General features: G+C 51.2%; 1 protein-coding gene across 2 annotated transcripts in view; it reads right to left on the bottom strand.

The window, feature by feature from the left end:
* Positions 1 to 23,255, bottom strand: part of PKNOX1 (PBX/knotted 1 homeobox 1) — a 362,665-nt gene extending 339,410 nt beyond the window's left edge. For both annotated transcript variants that reach the window (XM_086935872.1, XM_086935873.1), the window contains exon 1: positions 23,123 to 23,255. The gene's annotated coding sequence lies outside the window, so the exon portion shown is untranslated. The remainder of the gene's footprint in view (positions 1 to 23,122) is intronic.
* Between the last annotated feature and the right edge of the window lie 525 nt (positions 23,256 to 23,780).

The raw sequence follows: 23,780 nt of genomic DNA, 5'->3' as shown, positions 1-23,780 counted from the left end.
TGTGTGATCAGGGCTGCTGTGCTGCTGGCTAGGTGTACCTGTTCTACGTGTGCTGTGTGTGGTCAGGGCTGCTGTGCTGCTGGCTAGGTGTACCTGTTCTATGTGTGCTGTGTGTGATCAGGGCTGCTGTGCTGCTGGCTGTACCTGTTCTACGTGTGCTGTGTGTGATCAGGGCTGCTGTGCTGCTGGCTAGGTGTACCTGTTCTATGTGTGCTGTGTGTGATCAGGGTTGCTGTGCTGCTGGCTAGGTGTACCTGTTCTACGTGTGCTGTGTGTGATCAGGGCTGCTGTGCTGCTGGCTAGGTGTGCCTGTTCTACGTGTGCTGTGTGTGATCAGGGCTGCTGTGCTGCTGGCTGGGTGTACCTGTTCTACGTGTGCTGTGTGTGATCAGGGCTGCTGTGCTGCTGGCTAGGTGTACCTGTTCTACGTGTGCTGTGTGTGATCAGGGCTGCTGTGCTGCTGGCTAGGTGTACCTGTTCTACGTGTGCTGTGTGTGGTCAGGGCTGCTGTGCTGCTGGCTAGGTGTACCTGTTCTACGTGTGCTGTGTGTGATCGGGGCTGCTGTGCTGCTGGCTAGGTGTACCTGTTCTACGTGTGCTGTGTGTGATCGGGGCTGCTGTGCTGCTGGCTAGGTGTACCTGTTCTACGTGTGCTGTGTGTGATCGGGGCTGCTGTGCTGCTGGCTAGGTGTACCTGTTCTACGTGTGCTGTGTGTGATCGGGGCTGCTGTGCTGCTGGCTAGGTGTACCTGTTCTACGTGTGCTGTGTGTGATCGGGGCTGCTGTGCTGCTGGCTAGGTGTACCTGTTCTACGTGTGCTGTGTGTGATCGGGGCTGCTGTGCTGCTGGCTGTACCTGTTCTATGTGTGCTGTGTGTGATCAGGGCTGCTGTGCTGCTGGCTAGGTGTACCTGTTCTACGTGTGCTGTGTGTGATCAGGGCTGCTGTGCTGCTGGCTAGGTGTACCTGTTCTACGTGTGCTGTGTGTGATCAGGGCTGCTGTGCTGCTGGCTAGGTGTACCTGTTCTACGTGTGCTGTGTGTGATCAGGGCTGCTGTGCTGCTGGCTAGGTGTACCTGTTCTACGTGTGCTGTGTGTGATCAGGGCTGCTGTGCTGCTGGCTAGGTGTACCTGTTCTACGTGTGCTGTGTGTGATCAGGGCTGCTGTGCTGCTGGCTAGGTGTACCTGTTCTACGTGTGCTGTGTGTGATCAGGGCTGCTGTGCTGCTGGCTAGGTGTACCTGTTCTACGTGTGCTGTGTGTGATCAGGGCTGCTGTGCTGCTGGCTAGGAGTACCTGTTCTACGTGTGCTGTGTGTGATCAGGGCTGCTGTGCTGCTGGCTAGGTGTACCTGTTCTACGTGTGCTGTGTGTGATCAGGGCTGCTGTGCTGCTGGCTAGGTGTACCTGTTCTACGTGTGCTGTGTGTGATCAGGGCTGCTGTGCTGCTGGCTAGGTGTACCTGTTCTACGTGTGCTGTGTGTGATCAGGGCTGCTGTGCTGCTGGCTAGGTGTACCTGTTCTATGTGTGCTGTGTGTGAGAAGGGTTGCATGCTGCCTGATTCTCTGGTGAACCCGTTTCATGTGTGCTGGGTGTGAGAAGGGTTGCTGTGCTGTTGCTTCTATCTGCCATGCCTGCATTACTGAACCTTAAGGAATGCAGTCTAAATAGGACCAACAGCTACCAAGCGCCACCTTTCTACGTGATGAGAATTGGGGGTTAGGGTGCATGCACCTCTACCATCCGACCGAAGGCAGTGCCTGCTCAATGGGTGGCAGTAAAAGGCCCTCAACACCCTGCCTGCTGAGCAGCGAACGTGGGCATGTGCTCAGTCGAAGGTCGTGCCAAGAGGAAAGGACATACCGGAGGAGGCAGGGCTGTGGAGGGGTCTCGCCCAGAGAGGGGGGTGTTCAGAGGCTGCAGGCCCAGAGCCCCTTGGCGCCAGCTGTCTGAGGCCAGGATCCACAGAGCACATTTCTGATGAATTGTGAGCCTTGTAGGGAACAGCTGGACCTGTCACTCACTCACATGCCTTTTACAAGCCCGGCAGCTGTGCGGGGGGTGGGGGGGGGGAGCGGTGCCCTCGAGGCGGGGAGGAACAGTGCTGAAGGCTTTCTGGATGGCCAACATGGAATGGGCCTTGTGATCATTCCCGCCGCAATGATCATCAGCCTCGGTGCCTGCACACGGGAACTAGAGGGTGATGGGTGTGAAACTCACATGGGAGGGATCAGGGTGTTATAGGAAAGCCTGGCTGATGCAGGGAGTGGGCACTGAAGTTTTTGGGTGTAGGGCACAGGCTGATGCAGAAAGTGGGCACCGATGCATTGGTTGTAGGGCACAGGCTGATGCAGGGACGGGACACTGAAGCCTTTGGGTGTAGGGCACCGGCTGATGCAGGGAGTGTACACTGAAGCCTTTGGGTATAGGGCACTGGTGGATGCAGGCACTGGACACTGAAGCCTTTGGGTGTAGGGCACTGGTGGGTGTAGGGCACTGGACACTGAAGCCTTTGGGTGTAGGGCACTGGTGGATGCAGGGAGTGGACACTGAAGCCTTTGGGTGTAGGGCACAGGCTGATGCAGGGAGTGGACACTGAAGCCTTTGGGTGTAGGGCACAGGCTGATGCAGGCACTGGACACTGAAGCCTTTGGGTGTAGGGCACTGGTGGATGCAGGGAATGGGCACTGAAGCCTTTGGGTGTGGGGCACAGGCTGATGCAGGCACTGTACACTGAAGCCTTTGGGTGTGGGGCACTGGTGGATGCAGGGAGTGGGCACTGAAGCCTTTGGGTGTAGGGCACAGGCTGATGCAGGCACTGGACACTGAAGCCTTTGGGTGTGGGGCACTGGTGGATGCAGGGAATGGGCACTGAAGCCTTTGGGTGTAGGGCACAGGCTGATGCAGGGAGTGGACACTGAAGCCTTTGGGTGTAGGGCACAGGCTGATGCAGGGAGTGGGCACTGAAGCCTTTGGGTGTAGGGCACTGGTGGATGTAGGGAGTGGGCACTGAAGCCTTTCGGTGTAGGGCACTGGTAGATGCAGGGAGTGGACACTGAAGCCTTTGGGTGTGGGGCACTGGTGGATGCAGGGAGTGGACACTGAAGCCTTTGGGTGTAGGGCACAGGCTGATGCAGGGAGTGGACACTGAAGCCTTTGGGTGTAGGGCACTGGTGGATGCAGGGAGTGGACACTGAAGCCTTTGGGTGTAGGGCACAGGCTGATGCAGGGAGTGGACACTGAAGCCTTTGGGTGTAGGGCACAGGCTGATGCAGGGAGTGGACACTGAAGCCTTTGGGTGTAGGGCACTGGTGGATGCAGGGAGTGGGCACTGAAGCCTTTGGGTGTAGGGCACAGGCTGATGCAGGGAGTGGACACTGAAGCCTTTGGGTGTAGGGCACAGGCTGATGCAGGGAGTGGACACTGAAGCCTTTGGGTGTAGGGCACTGGTGGATGCAGGGAGTGGGCACTGAAGCCTTTGGATGTGGGGCACAGGCTGGTGCAGGGAGTGGACACTGAAGCCTTTGGATGTGGGGCACAGGCTGATGGAGGGGAGTGGTCACATATGCATTGGGTGTAGGGCACAGGCTGATGCAGGGAGTGGGCACTGAAGCCTTTGGGTGTGGGGCACAGGCTGATGCAGGGAGTGGGCACTCAAGCCTTTGGGTGTAGGGCACAGGCTGATGCAGGGAGTGGACACTGAAGCCTTTGGGTGTAGGGCACAGGCTGATGCAGGGAATGGGCACTGAAGCCTTGGGTGTAAGGCACTGGTGGAAGCAGGGAGTGGACACTAAAGCTTTTGGGTGTAGGGCACTGGTGGATGCAGGGAACGGGCACCGACGCCTTTGGGTGTAGGGCACAGTCTGATGCAGGGAGTGGACACTGAAGCCTTTGGGTGTAGGGCACAGGCTGATGCAGGGAGTGGACACTGAAGCCTTTGGGTGTAGGGCACAGGCTGATGCAGGGAATGGGCACTGAAGCCTTGGGTGTAGGGCACTGGTGGATGCAGGGCGTGGGCACTGACGCCTTTGGGTGTAGGGCACTGGTGGATGCAGGGAGTGGGCACTGAAGCCTTTGGGTGTAGGGCACTGGTAGATGCAGGGAGTGGACACTGAAGCCTTTGGGTGTAGGGCACTGGTTGATGCAGGGAGTGGGCACTGAAGCTTTTGGGTGTAGGGCACTGGTGGATGCAGGGAGTGGACACTGAAGCCTTTGGGTGTGGGGCACAGGCTGATGCAGGGAGTGGGCACTCAAGCCTTTGGGTGTAGGGCACTGGTGGATGCAGGGAGTGGACAATAAAGCGTTTGGGTGTAGGGCACTGATGGATGCAGGGAGAGGGCACAGAAGGCTTTGGGTGTAGGGCACAGGCTGGTGCAGGGAGTGGGCACTGAAGCCTTTGGGTGTAGGGCACTGGTGGATGCAGGGAGTGGACAATAAAGCGTTTGGGTGTAGGGCACTGATGGATGCAGGGAGAGGGCACAGAAGGCTTTGGGTGTAGGGCACTGGTGGATGCAGGGAGTGGGCACTGAAGCCTTAGGGTATATGGCACAAGCTGATGCAGGGAGTGGGCACTAAAGCCTTTGGGTGTAGGGCACAGGTTGATGCAGGGAGTGGGCACTGACGCCTTTGGGTGTAGGGCACTGGTGGATGCAGGGAGTGGACACTGAAGTATTTGGGTGTAGGGCACAGGCTCATGCAGGGAGTGGGCACTGACGCCTTTGGGTGTAGGGCACTGGTGGATGCAGCGAGTGGACACTGAAGCCTTTGGGTGTAGGGCACAGGCTCATGCAGGGAGTGGACACTGAAGCCTTTGGGTGTAGGGCACTGGTGGATGCAGGGAGTGGGCACTGAAGCCTTTGGGTGTGGGGCACTGGTGGATGCAGGGAGTGGGCACTGAGGCCCTTGGGTGTAGGGCACAGGCTGATGCAGGGAGTGGACACTGAAGCCTTTGGGTGTAGGGCACAGACTGATGCAGGAACTGGGCACTGAAGCCTATGGGTGTAGGGCACAGGCTGATGCAGGGATTGGACACTGAAGCCTTTGGGTATGGGGCACTGGTGGATGCAGGGAGTGGACACTAAAGCTTTTGGGTGTAGGGCACAAACTGATGCAGGGAGTGGACACTGAAGCCTTTGGGTGTAGGGCACAGGCTGATGGAGGAGAGTGGTCACCGATGCATTGGGTGTAGGGCACTGGTGGATGCAGGAGTGTTCACTAAAGTTTTTGGGTGTAAGGCTCTGGTGGTGGTGGTGGATGCAGGGAGTGGGCACTGAAGCCTTTGGGTGTAGGGCACTGGTGGATGCAGGGAATGGGCACCAACGCATTTGGGTGTAGGGCACAGGCTGGTGCAGGGAGTGGTCACTGAAGTCTTTGGATGTGGGGCACTAGTGGATGCAGGGAGTGGACACTAAAGCTTTTGGGTGTAGGGCACAGGCTGATGCAGGGAGTGGACACTGAAGCCTTTGGGTGTGGGGCACTGGTGGATGCAGGGAGTGGACACTAAAGCTTTTGGGTGTAGGGCACAGGCTGATGCAGGGAGTGGACACTGAAGCCTTTGGGTGTGGGGCACTGGTGGATGCAGGGAGTGGACACTAAAGCTTTTGGGTGTAGGGCACAGGCTGATGCAGGGAGTGGACACTGAAGCTTTTGGGTGTAGGGCACTGGTGGTGGTGGATGCAGGAGTGGGCACTGAAGCCTTTGGGTGTAGGGCACTGGTGGATGCAGGGACTGGGCACCGACGCCTTTGGGTGTAGGGCACAGGCTGATGCAGGGAGTGGACACTGAAGCCTTTGGGTGTAGGGCACTGGCTGATGCAGGGACTGGGCACTGAAGCCTCTGGTGTAGGGCACTGGTGGATGCAGGGAGTGGACACTGAAGCCTTTGGGTGTAGGGCACAGGCTGATGCAGGGAGTGGACACTGAAGCATTTGGGTGTAGGGCACAGGCTGATGCAGGGAGTGGACACTGAAGCCTTTGGGTGTAGGGCACTGGTGGATGCAGGGAATGGGCACTGAAGCCTTTTGGTGTAGGGCACAGGCTGATGCAGGGACTGAACACTAAGCCTTTGGGTGTAGGGTACTAGTGGATGCAGGCAGTGGGCACTGAAGCGTTTGGGTGTAGGGCACTGGTGGATGCAGGGAGTGGACACTGAAGCCTTTAGGTGCAGGGTACTGGTGGATGCAGGGGGTGGGCACTGAAGCGTTTGGGTGTAGGGCACTGGTGGATGCAGGGAGTGGACACTGAAGCCTTTGGGTGTGGGGCATTGGTGGATGCAGGGAGGTGACACTGAAGCCTTAGGGTGCAAGGCACTGGCTGATGCAGGGAGTGGACACTGAAGCCTTTGGGTGTAGGGCACAGACTGATGCAGGGAGTGGGCACTGAAGCCTTTGGGTGTAGGGCACTGGCTGATGCAGGGAGTGGACACCAATGCTTTGGGTGTAGGGCACCGGCTGATGCAAGGAGTGGACACTGAAGCCTTTGGGTGTAGGGCACTGGCAGATGCAGGGGAGTGGACACTGGTGCATTTGTGTATAAGACGCTGGCAGATGCAGAGTAGTGGACACTGGTGCATTTGTGTATAAGACGCTGGCAGATGCAGAGGAGTGGACACTGGTGCATTTGTGTATAAGACGCTGGAAGATGCAAGGGAGTGGACAACGGTGCTTGTGTAAGATGCTAGCAGATGCAGGGGAGTGGACACAGGTGCATTTGTGTATCAGACACTGGCAGATGCAGGGAGTGGACACTGGTGCATTTGTGTATCAGACACTGGCAGATGCAGGGGAGTGGACACAGGTGCATTTGTGTATCAGACACTGGCAGATGCAGGGAGTGGACACTGGTGCATTTGTGTATCAGACACTGGCAGATGCAGGGAGTGGACACTGGTGCATTTGTGTATCAGACACTGGCAGATGCAGGGAGTGGACACTGTGCATTTGTGTATCAGACACTGGCAGATGCAGGGAGTGGACACTGGTGCATTTGGGTATAAGACGCTGGCAGATGCAAGGGAGTGGACACTGGTGCACTTGGATATAAGACGCTGGCAGATGCAGGGGAGTGGACACTGGTGCATTTGGATATAAGACGCTGGCAGATGCAGGAGAGTGGACACTGGTGCATTTGTGTACAAGACGCTGGCAGATGCAGGGGAGTGAACACTGGTGCATTTTTGTATAAGACGCTGGCAGATGCGGGGGAGTATACACTGGTGCATTTGGGTATAAGACGCTGGCAGATGCAGGGGAGTGGACAATGGTGCATTTGTGTATAAGACGCTGGCAGATGCAGGGGAGTGGACACTGGTGCATTTGTGTATAAGACGCTGGCAGATGCAGGGGAGTAGACACTGGTGCATTTGTGTATCAGACTCTGGCAGATGCAGGGGAGTGGACAATGGTGCATTTGTGTATCAGACACTGGCAGATGCAGGGGAGTGGACACTGGTGCATTTGGGTATAAGACGCTGGCAGATGCAGGGGAGTAGACACTAGTGCATTTGGATATAAGACGCTGGCAGATGCAGGGGAGTAGACAATTGTGCATTCGTATAAAAGATGCTGGCAGATGCAGGGAAGTGGACACTGGTGCATTTCTGTATAAGACGCTGGCAGATGCAGGGGAGTGGACAACGGTGCTTGTGTAAGATGCTAGCAGATGCAGGGGAGTGGACACTGGTGCATTTGGGTATAAGACGCTGGCAGATGCAGGGGAGTGGACAATGGTGCATTTGTGTATCAGACACTGGCAGATGCAAGGGAGTGGACAACGGTGCTTGTGTAAGATGCTAGCAGATGCAGGGGAGTGGACAACGGTGCTTGTGTAAGATGCTAGCAGATGCAGGGGAGTGGACAATGGTGCATTTGTGTATAAGACGCTGGCAGATGCAGGAGAGTGCGCACTGGTGCATTTGGGTATAAGACGCTGGCAGGTGCAGGGGAGTAGACACTGGTGCATTCGTATAAAAGATGCTGGCAGATGCAGGGAAGTGCGCACTGTTGCATTTCTGTATAAGACACTGTCAGATGCAGGGGAGTGGACACTGGTGCATTTGTGTATAAGACGCTGGCAGATGCAGAGGAGTGGACACTGGTGCATTTGTGTATAAGACGCTGGCAGATGCAGAGGAGTGGACACTGGTGCATTTGTGTATAAGACGCTGGCAGATGCAAGGGAGTGGACAACGGTGCTTGTGTAAGATGCTAGCAGATGCAGGGGAGTGGACACAGGTGCATTTGTGTATCAGACACTGGCAGATGCAGGGAGTGGACACTGGTGCATTTGTGTATCAGACACTGGCAGATGCAGGGGAGTGGACACAGGTGCATTTGTGTATCAGACACTGGCAGATGCAGGGAGTGGACACTGGTGCATTTGTGTATCAGACACTGGCAGATGCAGGGAGTGGACACTGGTGCATTTGTGTATCAGACACTGGCAGATGCAGGGAGTGGACACTGTGCATTTGTGTATCAGACACTGGCAGATGCAGGGAGTGGACACTGGTGCATTTGGGTATAAGACGCTGGCAGATGCAAGGGAGTGGACACTGGTGCATTTGGATATAAGACGCTGGCAGATGCAGGGGAGTGGACACTGGTGCATTTGGATATAAGACGCTGGCAGATGCAGGAGAGTGGACACTGGTGCATTTGTGTACAAGACGCTGGCAGATGCAGGGGAGTGAACACTGGTGCATTTTTGTATAAGACGCTGGCAGATGCGGGGGAGTATACACTGGTGCATTTAGGTATAAGACGCTGGCAGATGCAGGGGAGTGGACAATGGTGCATTTGTGTATAAGACGCTGGCAGATGCAGGGGAGTGGACACTGGTGCATTTGTGTATAAGACGCTGGCAGATGCAGGGGAGTAGACACTGGTGCATTTGTGTATCAGACTCTGGCAGATGCAGGGGAGTGGACAATGGTGCATTTGTGTATCAGACACTGGCAGATGCAGGGGAGTGGACACTGGTGCATTTGGGTATAAGACGCTGGCAGATGCAGGGGAGTAGACACTAGTGCATTTGGATATAAGACGCTGGCAGATGCAGGGGAGTAGACAATTGTGCATTCGTATAAAAGATGCTGGCAGATGCAGGGAAGTGGACACTGGTGCATTTCTGTATAAGACGCTGGCAGATGCAGGGGAGTGGACAACGGTGCTTGTGTAAGATGCTAGCAGATGCAGGGGAGTGGACACTGGTGCATTTGGGTATAAGACGCTGGCAGATGCAGGGGAGTGGACAATGGTGCATTTGTGTATCAGACACTGGCAGATGCAAGGGAGTGGACAACGGTGCTTGTGTAAGATGCTAGCAGATGCAGGGGAGTGGACAACGGTGCTTGTGTAAGATGCTAGCAGATGCAGGGGAGTGGACAATGGTGCATTTGTGTATAAGACGCTGGCAGATGCAGGAGAGTGCGCACTGGTGCATTTGGGTATAAGACGCTGGCAGGTGCAGGGGAGTAGACACTGGTGCATTCGTATAAAAGATGCTGGCAGATGCAGGGAAGTGCGCACTGTTGCATTTCTGTATAAGACACTGTCAGATGCAGGGGAGTGGACACTGGTGCATTTGTGTATAAGACGCTGGCAGATGCAGAGGAGTGGACACTGGTGCATTTGTGTATAAGACGCTGGCAGATGCAGAGGAGTGGACACTGGTGCATTTGTGTATAAGACGCTGGCAGATGCAATGGAGTGGACAACGGTGCTTGTGTAAGATGCTAGCAGATGCAGGGGAGTGGACACAGGTGCATTTGTGTATCAGACACTGGCAGATGCAGGGAGTGGACACTGGTGCATTTGTGTATCAGACACTGGCAGATGCAGGGGAGTGGACACAGGTGCATTTGTGTATCAGACACTGGCAGATGCAGGGAGTGGACACTGGTGCATTTGTGTATCAGACACTGGCAGATGCAGGGAGTGGACACTGGTGCATTTGTGTATCAGACACTGGCAGATGCAGGGAGTGGACACTGTGCATTTGTGTATCAGACACTGGCAGATGCAGGGAGTGGACACTGGTGCATTTGGGTATAAGACGCTGGCAGATGCAAGGGAGTGGACACTGGTGCATTTGGATATAAGACGCTGGCAGATGCAGGGGAGTGGACACTGGTGCATTTGGATATAAGACGCTGGCAGATGCAGGAGAGTGGACACTGGTGCATTTGTGTACAAGACGCTGGCAGATGCAGGGGAGTGGACACTGGTGCATTTTTGTATAAGACGCTGGCAGATGCGGGGAGTATACACTGGTGCATTTGGGTATAAGACGCTGGCAGATGCAGGGGAGTGGACAATGGTGCATTTGTGTATAAGACGCTGGCAGATGCAGGGGAGTGGACACTGGTGCATTTGTGTATAAGACGCTGGCAGATGCAGGGGAGTAGACACTGGTGCATTTGTGTATCAGACTCTGGCAGATGCAGGGGAGTGGACAATGGTGCATTTGTGTATCAGACACTGGCAGATGCAGGGGAGTGGACACTGGTGCATTTGGGTATAAGACGCTGGCAGATGCAGGGGAGTAGACACTAGTGCATTTGGATATAAGACGCTGGCAGATGCAGGGGAGTAGACAATTGTGCATTCGTATAAAAGATGCTGGCAGATGCAGGGAAGTGGACACTGGTGCATTTCTGTATAAGACGCTGGCAGATGCAGGGGAGTGGACAACGGTGCTTGTGTAAGAGGCTAGCAGATGCAGGGGAGTGGACACTGGTGCATTTGGGTATAAGACGCTGGCAGATGCAGGGGAGTGGACAATGGTGCATTTGTGTATCAGACACTGGCAGATGCAAGGGAGTGGACAACGGTGCTTGTGTAAGATGCTAGCAGATGCAGGGGAGTGGACAACGGTGCTTGTGTAAGATGCTAGCAGATGCAGGGGAGTGGACACTGGTGCATTTGTGTATAAGACGCTGGCAGATGCAGGAGAGTGCGCACTGGTGCATTTGGGTATAAGACGCTGGCAGGTGCAGGGGAGTAGACACTGGTGCATTTGGATATAAGATGCTGGCAGATGTAGGGGAGTAGACAATTGTGCATTCGTATAAAAGATGCTGGCAGATGCAGGGAAGTGCGCACTGTTGCATTTCTGTATAAGACACTGTCAGATGCAGGGGGGTGGACACTGATGCTTTTGAGGATGGGGGAGTAGCGGATGCAGGGGAGTTTACACTTGTGCATTTGGGTATAAGACGCTGGCAGATGCAGGGGAGTGGACACTAGAGTTTGAGTGTAGGTGCTCTGTCAATGATGACGCGGGGATCCGGCCATCCATAATTGGGTGAGGAACCTTCCGTAGACATTGTCTTCTTATTATAAGGTGCTCCAAAGGCTCAGTGTGTCGGCTGCTGTGGCTAATAAGCAAGTACAAGGCTTCGTCTGTCGCAGCTCTTGCAGGGCCCCTAAGCAGGCATGATACTGGCTGCTTCCAAATCTTCACAACCTTTCAGAGGCAGTCATGTAATAAAAATGCAATTAAATGCAAATTGTATTAGCAACAGGAATTCTCGACATAAATACATGGACTGCAAACAGTGTACACACAATTAGATGCAAATACCAATTTTGGGCATTTCATAAGCATGCTTTTATTTACCGACGAATTGAAACTCCTAACAGAACGTGAAAATGCACAGACAAAGAACAGGCAAGAAAGATGGCCCTGGCAGCGGCCTCCTCTCAACGTGTCCAATGAGCACAAAGTCCAGAAGTGTAAAGGGGCGCGTTACTGGGCACTTGGGGCAAGCAAGTACAAGGGGCAAAAAACTCTACATTCAATAATGGAGAGAGATCAATTTGAGCCCTATACCGAGTTCGGATCACTTAAAAAAAAAAACTAGAAAAACAAATGAAAGGGAAATCCATACAGAGGAATAAACCTCTATAGAATTCTCAAATACAAATACAAAATGTGGGAACTGTCTGGTTTAACAAAAGCCAACGCAATTTATAGAATTCTAGAACCTCACGGACATACAATTTTGTAACGACATCAAATCAAATTTGAATGGACGAAACCGTTACCAAACGAGAAAGAAATCTGATATATTATGTAGGCATAACAAGACTTAAAAAATATCTTTAGAACCTGGTTTCATATCTTGCCTGTGTCGTTTTAAACTCTGCTTGTAACTGGTTCATGAGTAAAAGTAGACATTTCGGGATGAACGCAAAAAAATCATAAAATGTATTTTTTTTTAATTACACCATGAATTTTGTAGCCTTTATCCGACTGTTTTGTGGGAGCTTCGCAAGCTGCACTGGACATGGCCTGAAAGAATTCAGAAACAGGCAAAACTGTTTGTAAACAAGAGAATCCCAGATATAGGATTGCCTTTTACTGTGTAAATCAGATCAAATTAATTTCAATATTATAAAAACTGACAGTGTACGTCTAATAAACAGAGGAAAAAAGATAAAGGGAGGTAGCTGGGTTATTAGATTAATTATTTTCAGGTGGTATGTAGAGTTAGGTCTTCCTGAAGCGGTGGAATTGGTGTCTTTCTATAATAAGGAGTGGGGTTGGCAATAGTCTGGTCTCAGATTAAGCTGGAAATTGTGCTATACTGAAAGAAAATTCAAAAACTAATCACAAATACATGTTACCAACGACAGTAATTTGAAAAGTGGCATTATTGTGGGGGCTGTGCTGGGCGTAGCAGAAGCAAAGGCGGTGAGAGATGTTTCAATGAACCCATGTTGTGCTCACACAGTATTTGCCGCTTTGCAAACACAGTCTACAGGGATAGCAGTATTTCCTCAGACACTAAGGGACTTTTGTGGGATCCATCTCGAGTTAGTATAGTGACCTGACTGATTTTGTAATCACTTTGCTGAAACACAAATACGTTTATCCAAACTTACTTCAGAGCAGGAAATAAATTAGGGAGGATAAATCACAAAGAACAGATAGCGCCGGGAAACCCTTTTCGGGTAGCTGTCGTGCTTTATTAGCCCAATAAATAAATAACATAAATAAATAAATAAGATAGCTCGCATTTTCTAGTCTGTCATTTCAAACCCAACGCTAGGTGCATTCAATTCATATTTCAGTAAAAAATAAAACTCTTGAGAAATACTGAGGAAACAAATATCCTTTCAAACAGCCCCATTTCTTCAGACTATACCCAGATTAATGACTGATTTTCAAGAACACAGACGATAGGGCCCATGGTATGAATAGTAAAGCGCCTTATATCATACAAGCAATCCTAGTGCCCGAGGTTGTATTGCAGCCACAGACATAATGGGACTTTTTATGTGTACGTCTTTATTTAAATGCTGTACATTGTCCTGTATGTACAGAGCTATAGATTTAAAATATATAGCACTGGATGGTAATTTGGAGTATAACTGCCTGCATGATGCAGTATCCGAGTTCATCTTGTGTAAAGGGGGGCTTGGATAGCCAATCAAATGTTGTAGTGTTACCGGCCATGGGACATTAGTAATAAGTAAGAGCTCACGACACAGACAGTGCCCGGGAGCCAATGACTGTCTTAAAAGCCAAAGAAAAAGACCTTAAGAGGCTCTGACTCTCACGAGATTGTGTCTGGGGGTTTAGTCATTGATAAGAGGGAGAGGTGAGGGCTCCGACTAGAAGGATAGCACGTCTGGGACCTACTCCACTGATTAAACAAGCATTTGCAATGCAATAGATCTCGCATTCACGCAAGTTTGAGCTAGTGGCATTGTAAATGAAAACGGCTTTTATTTATGTTTAGGGTTTTAAAACATAAATAAAATGCATTGTCATTTACAATACTAATAGCTTAAACTCTCCCAGATGCAATATAGGGCCTTCTCGACGAGCTTGTTAGATTGTAAATATCGGAGGAAGAGACCGGCCTGCGATGTATTCAAAGTATTGATAAATAGTGCAGTGAAGAGGATGTGTAATTGTTGTGAATTACACAGACGCAAAGTGTGAAGCGAGAGTTAGAAATGATCTGAGCTATAAACTCTTAACAAAGCGCTTCAACACCTTTCGCTCTGTGATTACACTGATGCGGCTCAGTAGGAAGAGCGGGAGAGGCGGGGCTATTTCCTGCCCTCGTCGTTAATTGAGTGTGCAGTGTGGCATTGCATAATGTCATTGCTATGTTTGGCCTTATAAATAACACTCTAGCCGTAGTAGGGCACTGGCTTCACCTCTTGGTGCAGGGCGGGTTATGCTTTATGGCAGGAATGGAGGGAGGGATGGTTGCGGCTGCAGCTCCGGCCTCGTACAGTGCCCTTGCTATTACTAGTGAGCGAGAGGCACTGAGGTGGTGGTATAAGTATTAGTGGTGGTGGCAGTAGTGGTGGTGGTATTGGTACTGGTGGTGGTATTGGTACTGGTGGTGGTATTGGTAGTGGTATTGTTGGTGGTAGCGGAATTGGTGGTGGTATTGGTAATTGGTGGTGGTATTACTGCTGGTAGTGGTATTGGTGGTGGTATTGGAGGCGGTATTAGTGGTGGTAGTGGTACTGGTGGTGGTAATTGGTGGTACTATTGGTGGTGGTATAGGTAGTTGTGGTATTGGTGATAGTGATATTGGTGGAAGTGGTATTGTGTGTGGTGGTATTAGTGGTGGTATTGGATGTCGTATCGGTGTTGGTATGTGTGGTGGTGGTGGTACTGGTTGTGGTGCTGGTGGTATTAGTAATTGGTGGTGGTATTATTGGTGGTATTATTAATGGAGGTCTTGGTGGTAGTGGTGGTATTGGTGGTGGTGATGGTAGTGGTATTGGTGGTGATGGTATGGATGGAGGTGGTGTATTGGTAGTGGTATTGGTAGTAGTGGTGGTATTGGATGTCGTATTGGTGGTGGTATTTGTGGTGGTTGTGGTACTGGTGGTATTAGTAACTGGTGGTGGAATTGCTGGTGGTATTAGTGGTATTGGTGGTGGTAATTGGCGGTGGTGGTGGTAAAGGTAGTCGTTGTATTGGTGATGGTGGTATTGGGGTTGGTGGTATTAGTGGTGGTATTGGATGTTGTATCGGTGGTAATATTTGCGGTGGTGGTATTGGTTGCGGTGCTGGTGGTATTAGTAATTGGTGGTGGTATTATTGGTGGTATTATTAATGGAGGTATTGGTGGTAGTGGTGATGGTATGGATGGAGGTGGTGTATTGGTGGTGGTATTGTTAGTAGTGGTGGTATTAGTAGTGGTATTGGAGGTGGTATTTGTGGTAGTTGTGGTACTGGTGGTATTAGTAATTGCTGGTGGTATTATTGGCGGTGGTGGCAGTGGTATTAGTAGTATTGGTGGTAATAGGTGGTATTATTGGTGGTGGTAGTATTATAGGTGGTGGTGGTGGTATTGGATGTCGATTGGTGGTGGTATTTTTGGTGGTGGTACTGGTGGTATTAGTAATTGGCGGTGGTATCTCTGGTGGTGGTATGGTGGTATTGGTGGTGGTGGTATTGTTGGTGGTAGTGGTATTGGTGGTGGTAGTGGTATTGGTAATTGGTGGTGGTATTGGTAATTGGTGGTGGTATTGCTGGTGGTATTGGTAATTGGTGGTGGTATTGCTGGTGGTATTATTGCTGGTTGTGGTAGTGGTATTGGTAATTGGTGGTAGTGGTATTGGTGGTATCGGTGATGGTGGTGGTGGTATTGGTGGTAGTGGTATTGGTGGTAGTGGTATTGGTGGTGGTAATTGGTGGTATTAGTGGTATTATAGGTGGTTGTGGTATTGGTGATAGTAGTATTGGTGGCAGTGGTATTGGGGGTGGTGTTATTGGGGGTGGTATCGGTGGTGGTATTTGTGGTGGTGGTGGTGGTATTGGTTGTGGTACTGGTGGTATTAGTAATTGTTGGTGGTATCACTGGTGGTGGTATTCATGGTGGTATTGGTGGTGGTGATGGTATTGATGGGGTGGTGGTGGTATTGGTAGTGGTATTGGTAGCAGTGGTGGTATTGGATGTCGTATTGGTGGTGGTATTTGTGGTGGTAGTGGTATTGGTGGTAGTGGTATTGGTGGTGGTAATTGGTGATACTATTGGTGGTGGTATAGGTGGTTGTGGTATTGGTGATAGTGATATTGGTGGAAGTGGTATTGTGTGTGGTTGTATTAGTGGTGGTATTGGATGTCGTATCTGTGGTGGTATTGGTTGTGGTGCTGGTGCTGGTGGGATTAGTAATTGGTGGTGGTTTTATTATTGGAGGTATTGGTGGTAGTGGTGGTGGTATTGGTGGCGGTGATGGTAGTGGTATTGGTGGTGATGGTATGGATGGAGGTGGTGTATTGGTGGTGGTATTGGATGTCGTGTTGGTGGTGGTATTTGTGGTGGTTGTGGTACTGATGGTATTAGTAACTGGTGGTGGTATTGCTGGTGGTATTAGTGGTGGTGGTGGTGGTATAGGTAGTCGTGGTATTGGTGATGGTGGTATTTGGGTTGGTGGTATTAGTGGTGGTATTGGATGTCGTATCGGTGGTAATATTTGTGGTGGTGGTGGTATTGGTTGTGGTGCTGGTGGTATTATTAATGGAGGTATTAGTGGTAGTGGTGGTGGTGATGGTATGGATGGAGGTGGTGTATTGGTGGTGGTATTGTTAGTAGTGGTGGTATTAGTAGTGGTATTGGAGGTGGTATTTGTGGTGGTTGTCGTACTGGTGGTATTAGTAATTGCTGGTGGTATTATTGGCGGTGGTGGCAGTGGTATTAGTAGTATTGGTGGTAATCGGTGGTATTATTGGTGGAGGCATTATTGGTGGTGGTGGTATTGGATGTCGATTGGTGGTGGTATTTGTAGTGGTGGTGGTATTGGTTGTAGTACTGGTGGTATAAGTAATTGGTGGTGGTATCTCTGGTGGTGGTATTAATGGTGGTATTGGTGGTGGTAGTATTGTTGGTGGTAGTGGTATTGGTAATTGGTGGTGGTATTGGTAATTGGTGGTGGTATTGGTAATTGGTGGTGGTATTGCTGGTGGTATTATTGCTGGTGGTGGTAGTGGTATTGGTGGTGATATTGGTACTGGTGGTGGTATTGGTATTGGTGGTAGTGGTATTGGTGGTGGTATTGGTAATGGTATTAGTGGTGGTATTGCTGGTGTATTGGTGGTATTAGTGGTAATTGGTATTAGTGGTATAGGTGGTTGTGGTATTGATGATAGTGGTATTGGTGGCAGTGGTATTGGGGTGGTGTTATTGGGGTGGCATCAGTGGTGGTATTTTTGATGGTACTGGTGGTATTAGTAATTGGTGGTGGTATCACTGGTGGTGGTATTCATGGTGGTATTTGTGGTGGTAGTGGTATTGGTGGTGGTGATGGTATTGATGGGGTGGTGGTGGTATTGGTAGTGGTATTGGTAGCAGTGGTGGTATTGGATGTATTGGTGGTGGTATTTGTGTTGGTTGTGGTACTGGTGGTATTAGTAATTGGTGGTGGTATTAGAGGTGTTGGTGGTGGTATTGGTGGTGGTGGGATTATTGGTGGTGGTATAGGTGGTTGTGGTATTGGTGATAGTGGTATTGGTGGCAGTGGTATTGGTGGCAGTGGTATTGGATGTCGTATTGGTGGTGGTATTTTTGGTGGTGGTGGTTGTGGTACTGGTGGTATTAGTAATTGGTGGTGGTATCACTGGTGTGGTATTCATGGTGGTATTGGTGGTGGTAGTGGTATTGGTGGTGGTGATGGTATTGATGGGGGTGGGGGTGGTGGTGGTGGTATTGGTAGTAGTGGTGGTATTAGTGGTGGAATTGGATGTCGTATTGGTGTGGTGGTTGTGGTACTGGTGGTATTAGTAATTGGTGGTGGTATTAGAGGTGGTGGTGTTAGTGGTAGGATTGGTGGTGGTGTTGGTGGTGGTATGTGTGGTGGTTGTGGTACTGGTGGTATTAGTAATTGGTGGTGGTATTGGTGGTATTAGAGGTGGTAGTATTAGAGGTGGTGGTGTTGGTGGTGGTGGGATTACAGGTGGTGGTGTTGGTGTTAATAAAACAGGCTTTTGAAAACCACCCTGTCAGATGGCTTTAGTACAGATGACATGTAACACAGATGTGCTGTTGTCAGCTTCAGCCCATTAGCACAGGATTATGTGCTACCTGGAATTCACATGACTTAATTTGCTAATCATTTCTAAATCCATTTTACTTGAGGGGGTGGGGGTGGAAACAGACAAGATAATGAGAGGCTAAAGTGATTGAAAGCGGGCACCATTGTTACGGGGGTGGCCGGCTGCTTAAAAAAACACAAGCGGTTTCAGCTGAAGCAGCGCGTGTCCGGCCTCCAGTAAGGGAAACTCAATAAAGTAAATGGTGCTTACAGACTACATAACAGGTCCTGAATAACAACTGAAGTAAAAGGACCAGTCGCCATGGGAGGGTACAAATGAAGACAAGGCCGTACTAAGGAGGGACTAACAATCCTATTAGCGAATCCGAAGGCAGCATTTACCAAAGACAATGACACAAGCCAATTAAAAATATTGGAGGAGAGTGGGCGTGGCTTCTCTCCCATACTTTACTATGGCAGTCTCGCAGAGCGAGAAGTGCATCTGTGCTGCTGTTAAACTCAACTTAAAAAGTAATGCAAAATGGATCACAGACAGGCCCACTGGAATTATGCGATTGAGCGACTGCCGCCGTTTTCACATATTTATAGATTTGTTCTTTTTATCACATATTCCATAATCTGCCGAACAATTGGCAGATTTGTTTAAAAAATATAATTTGTTTGCAGCTCACACGGGTGAAAAGTTACTAAAAACACAGCGATACGTGTTGCAGTGCAATCGAAGGCCCTTTGAAAAGCTGGACTGGTCATCTTTCTGTTGCTTATTTGTATATTTGGGTGTTAAACTGCTACTAAGGAGGTGCACCCAATGCACAGACAGTGTTACCAAGTTTAAAAATGACAAACTAATGAAGTCAAACTATTACAAAATATGCTGCAGAACTTGCCTTTTCTTGCTGCATAATTTACTCAACCTTGCCACATAATTTGTCCCTCTCCTGCCGCATAATTCCAGTGGACATGATCATAGGGTAGATTAATCTCGTCATCTTATCCACGGTACCAAAGCGAAGCAAAAAAAGAGTCTCGGTTCGGGTTTGTGGAATAAAAGTCAGAGCCTTCCAGAAAATAAGTGGACATTAGCCACAAACACACACAACAGAATGAAAACGAGACTGCAGAACAAGACGCCAAATACCAAGTGATGCAACACAAGTCAACAAGGTCCAGGGAAACGCAGAAATACTGCTGAGAAAAAAACAATATTTCAAAACATCTGGACACTCAATCATGCCCATAAAGCATTACTGTATTTTAATCTACTGGATGGGTGGGCCACTGATGAGGGGCCCAGGTGGGTTGCACCTTCGAACAGAGCCCGGTGTTCACCCTCCCCAGGGAGAGATTTTCCCGTTACACCATTTCCTGCAGCACAAGACACCTGGTTCTTTACAATGCAAGGCGCGCGGCACTTCCTATTTGTTCAGGTGCAACCCTCTCTCAACACTGTTGTGTGTATATCGGAACAAGAAGGGGGTGCTCCTAACACAATGCATCCTCACATACAATGTGCAAATGAGGTCTCACTCTGATAACAACTGCCCTTACTGTGCCAATCATGAACAGAGCACAGCGGGCTGGTCCTGCCACTAGGCCTGGTACCGGGCCAGTCTGTGCCCAGGATTCCCGCGGTCCATAGCCCAGCAACGAGCTGCCAGGCAACCAGATGCAAACCCAGAGGCAGGGCTCCCCGGGGAGGAAGGAGAGGCCTTTCCACGTGCCTAGGCGCCGCCATCCCATAATGGTTTGACGTTCATGCACCAGCATGGCAGGCTCGAGGGATGTACAGAGACGGCACGAAAAGGTTCACAAAGGCAGGCTCGAGTTCCAATGAGCCATGTTTGGGAGATTACCCGCCCCTTTTCTCTGTTTGCCTTCTGATGGCCAATCCATATTTACTATCATAGGTAGGGTAGAACAAGCCATCACTAACAGAGCAGCGTGTGTGTATCTGCACTGAACCCAAGTGGGGGGGGGGGGGCAAACAGGGGTGTGCTCCTCATAATCAAAGTCCACGAGTGGATCTGGTATCCTCCAGATGTCTCGCTTGAACATGTGTCCAGCGAACAGGAAGGGGTGTCAGCTTATCTTTCTCCACAGAAGGGTGGGTGTGTTTGTAACTCCAAGAACGGAGGGAGGTCTAACCGGGTGCAGCTCAGAAAAGCGGGGGTGGACAAGGATTAATGGGTGAAAAGAGATCCTGCTTCTACAAAGGGTGGACCCCGGGCTCTGCCTCTGTGACAAAGGGGTTGAGGACATTAGAGGGATCTGTCAGAGAGACACTGCCCTGCTCTTAAAGACGGGGGGTCTGGGGGCTCTCCTTTTGATGCATCAAGGGTTCTGCCTCTGAAGCTGGTGGGTTTGGGGCAGGGCTTTAAGTGGGCCGGGTCTCAAGGGGTCTGAGCACCGGCAGTTTTTTTCTGGGGGCCTCGAAACGGGTCTCTATCGGGCTCTGTTTTGAGCCCTGACACAGGCAGCCCGTTTTTTTTCCCGGACTGCAACGACCGCTGTTTGCTGTCACTGCAGTCTGGAAAAAAGTGCCATGGCTCAAAACAAAGCCCGATAGAGACCGTTTCGAGACAGCACCAGGCACAAGGATGTGCGCTGCTCACACTTTACTACTTCTCAGTAGTAGAGAAGTTACAGCATGACGTCATGCCAGGGGAGCGTTGTGGGGGAAGGGAAATCCTTTAAGAGTCATTTTCTTTCTGGATTTCCCTTCTCTTTCTGACACTCAGGAGCAGCAACATTGTGGTAGGGTCACCAAGGATTTAATTGGAAGCGTTGTCAATATTATATACAAGTTATAGTTGCAGCTTATTTATCTTCTGCAAGTAATAACCATTGACAAAGCTTTTACTTATTGTTGGTATGATGTTACTTGTATCAAATATCTGGATGCAATGACGGAAACAGCAAATTACAAGTCGGGCGGCACACTATGCTAAGCACAGATTTTTTGCGTAAGTGATTTAAAGCCACGCCCCTAATTACACTGGCCACGCCCCTTTTAGAGACCCCCCAGTTTTTTCATCCCACTTAAAGCCCTGGTTTGGGGTCACTGCCATCGTAAAGGACAAGGTTTTATAGGCACGTCACTTCAAAAGGGGAGGGACTCTGCATCTAAGCAGGACTGGTCTGGGGAAAGTCACTTCATGGAGGCACAAGACACCCTCACAACAAGAAAGTTGGAGGGGCTTTGTCTAGGTCAGTGGTTCTTAACCATGGGGTTCTGCAAAGACTACTGAGGGTCTGTGACTGCCTTACAAAATTAAATAATATTAACAGATTAATAAAGTGCATATAAAGCAAAAATCGAAATGCAATAACATTCTGCAAATCTGAAGCGGTTTGAAATTGGGGGCTAACAATTCAGTTAGTATTCTCAGATTCCTTTGCAAGTGCATGAAACAGAAGACAGTCTGGACAATGGGTGGCCTCGAATTTACAAAGATCCAACACACCTATTAAACTTTTATTTTCCTTAGTTTGTTAATTAAATATTTATTCATTTGTATATTTTTCTGCTCAAATCGTCAAAAATGCTTAGGAAGGAGTCCCCGGCGTTCAGTAATGACTCGGTGAGGGTCCCTGTTTTCCAGTAAAGATTAGGTGGCGGCCCACAGAAGTCAAAAGGTTAAGAACCACTGGACTAGGTAGTACGAGTGGCAGCCCTACTGGTGACAGTGGAGGAGAGTTCCACCTGTAAGGAGGGGGGTATGGGGGCAGAAGTAAAGGTGAGTGTGTGACTCCTCGGTGTGGAGGTAGGTCCTGACAGCTCTGCCTCTCGAGATGACAGGTCTGGATATTTAAAATCTGAGGGTAGGGTGTCCAGCGCTGAAGGCCTTCACTCCTGGGTGGGGAGCTTTACCTGTCGTGAGGCCAGGTCTGCACTGACAGAGCTGGGTATTTAATGGGGGAGGGGTGGGGGGGCTCTAGCGCTGAAGGCCTTCACTCCTGAGTTTTGAGATTTTTTTTGGGGGGGGGGGGGCTGGGGTGAGCTCTACCTCTCATAAGGGCAGGTTTGAAAGTGCTGAGTATTTAATATATGTGTGCGGTGGGGACGGGGGGTCTGGCACCGAAGGCCTTCACTCCTTTATTTATTTATTTATGCAATTTTATATAGCGCGGACTTTACCCGAAGGTGTCAGGGCGCTTTACAAAAAGGGCTCTGCCTCTCATGAAGACAGGCCTGGCACTGACAGGGGTATTTAATATATATATGTGGGGGGGGGGGTCGGGCGCTGAAGGCCTTCACTCCTGGGGGTGGATTTAGACGAGGAGTGGGGGGGCTCTGCCTCTCATGAGGACAGGCCTGACAGTGCTGGGTATTTCATATCTGAGGGGGGGGGGGGGTGGACACCGAAAGCCTTCACTCCTGGGGGGGGGGGTTGTCTGGTACCGAAGGCAGCCACTCCTGGGGGCTGGGTTTGGGGATAGGCAGGGGGTGGGGGCTCACCCATGAGGACAGGCCTGAGACAGTGATGGGTATTTACAGGGGGTGGGGGGGGTCTGGCACTGACACTCCTGGGCATTTAATATCTATGGGGCGGGGTGGGGTGGGGGGGTTGTCTAACGCTGAAGGCCGTCACTCCTGGGGGCTGGGTTTGGAGATAGGCAGGGGGGGGCTCACCCTCTCATGAGAGCACAGGCCTGACACTGACACTCATGGGTATTTAAGGGGGGGGGGTCTGTCTGGCGCTGACGGCCGTCACTCCGGGGGCTGGGTGTGAATTTAGAAGGGGGGGTGAGCTCAGATTCTTGAGCCCCCGCTGTGCCCTCCCTGCCCAGCCACAGCCTCTGATTGGTCTCCCGGCGCAGGCCCCTCCCCCCGCGCGCTCCTGCGCAGGCCGCGCCTCCTCATGCACGCGCCCTGCCTGCACGCGCGCCCCCTCGTCCCTGCCCTCCCCCCGCGCGCTCCTGGGCCTAAGCGCGTTTCCCGAAGGTTCGGTTCCCGGTACCGGGTGCCGCCCCCTCCGGTGGCTGCCGCCGGCCCCCCCGCGGCTCCCAAGCCCCGCCCCGCCGCTCGGGCACGGCCCCGCCGCTCCCCGAGGCGGCGGGCCGCGCGGACGGAGCGCTTTGAGTGACAGCTTACCTGGTGCCAATCTTCGTCACACTGACAAGCGGCTGCAGCAATCCGGGGCCGCAGGGGCGCGCTGCGTCATTGCGCTCCACGCACCTCTTGCATATTCATGAGGAGGGGCGGGGAGCGGCTGCAGACGTCTTGAATATTGATAGGAAGAGGGCGGAGAGCGGCGCGTCGACATATGAATAAGCATGTAGTGGGCGGGTCACACTGTGACGTCACAGAAGGGGTACTGGAAGACGGCGCACGGTACAAGTCTAGGAGAAGGGCCGCAGTGCGCAGGCGCCCTCCGTACTCCCCTGCAAGAGCCCCGCCTAATAAAAATAGAAAACAGACTGGAGACCCTAATCTCGGTAAACTGTACAAGAAACAAAAGACGGACTCTGCTCCCGTTGACACGTCACGCGTACCCCCGTCCACCGCTCGTGTCCTCGTGACACCCACAACCCCGGTGTTACGTCACACACGCACTCCCGGTGTTACGTCATACACGCACCACGGTCATACGTCATACACGCACCGGTGTTACGTCACACGCGCCCCCCCTCTCGTCACATCAGCACGCACCTCTGGTTACACGTCATACACGAACCCTCGGCGTTACGTCACACGCGCACCCCCCCCCCCCATTCCCCTCTCGTGACATACGTCACACGCTCAGCCAGGG

Source organism: Lissotriton vulgaris, chromosome 8, assembly GCF_964263255.1.
Source record: "Lissotriton vulgaris chromosome 8, aLisVul1.2, whole genome shotgun sequence".
In the NCBI taxonomy this organism is placed as follows: Eukaryota; Metazoa; Chordata; class Amphibia; order Caudata; family Salamandridae; genus Lissotriton; species Lissotriton vulgaris.
This window is presented reverse-complemented; position numbering and strand designations above follow the sequence as displayed.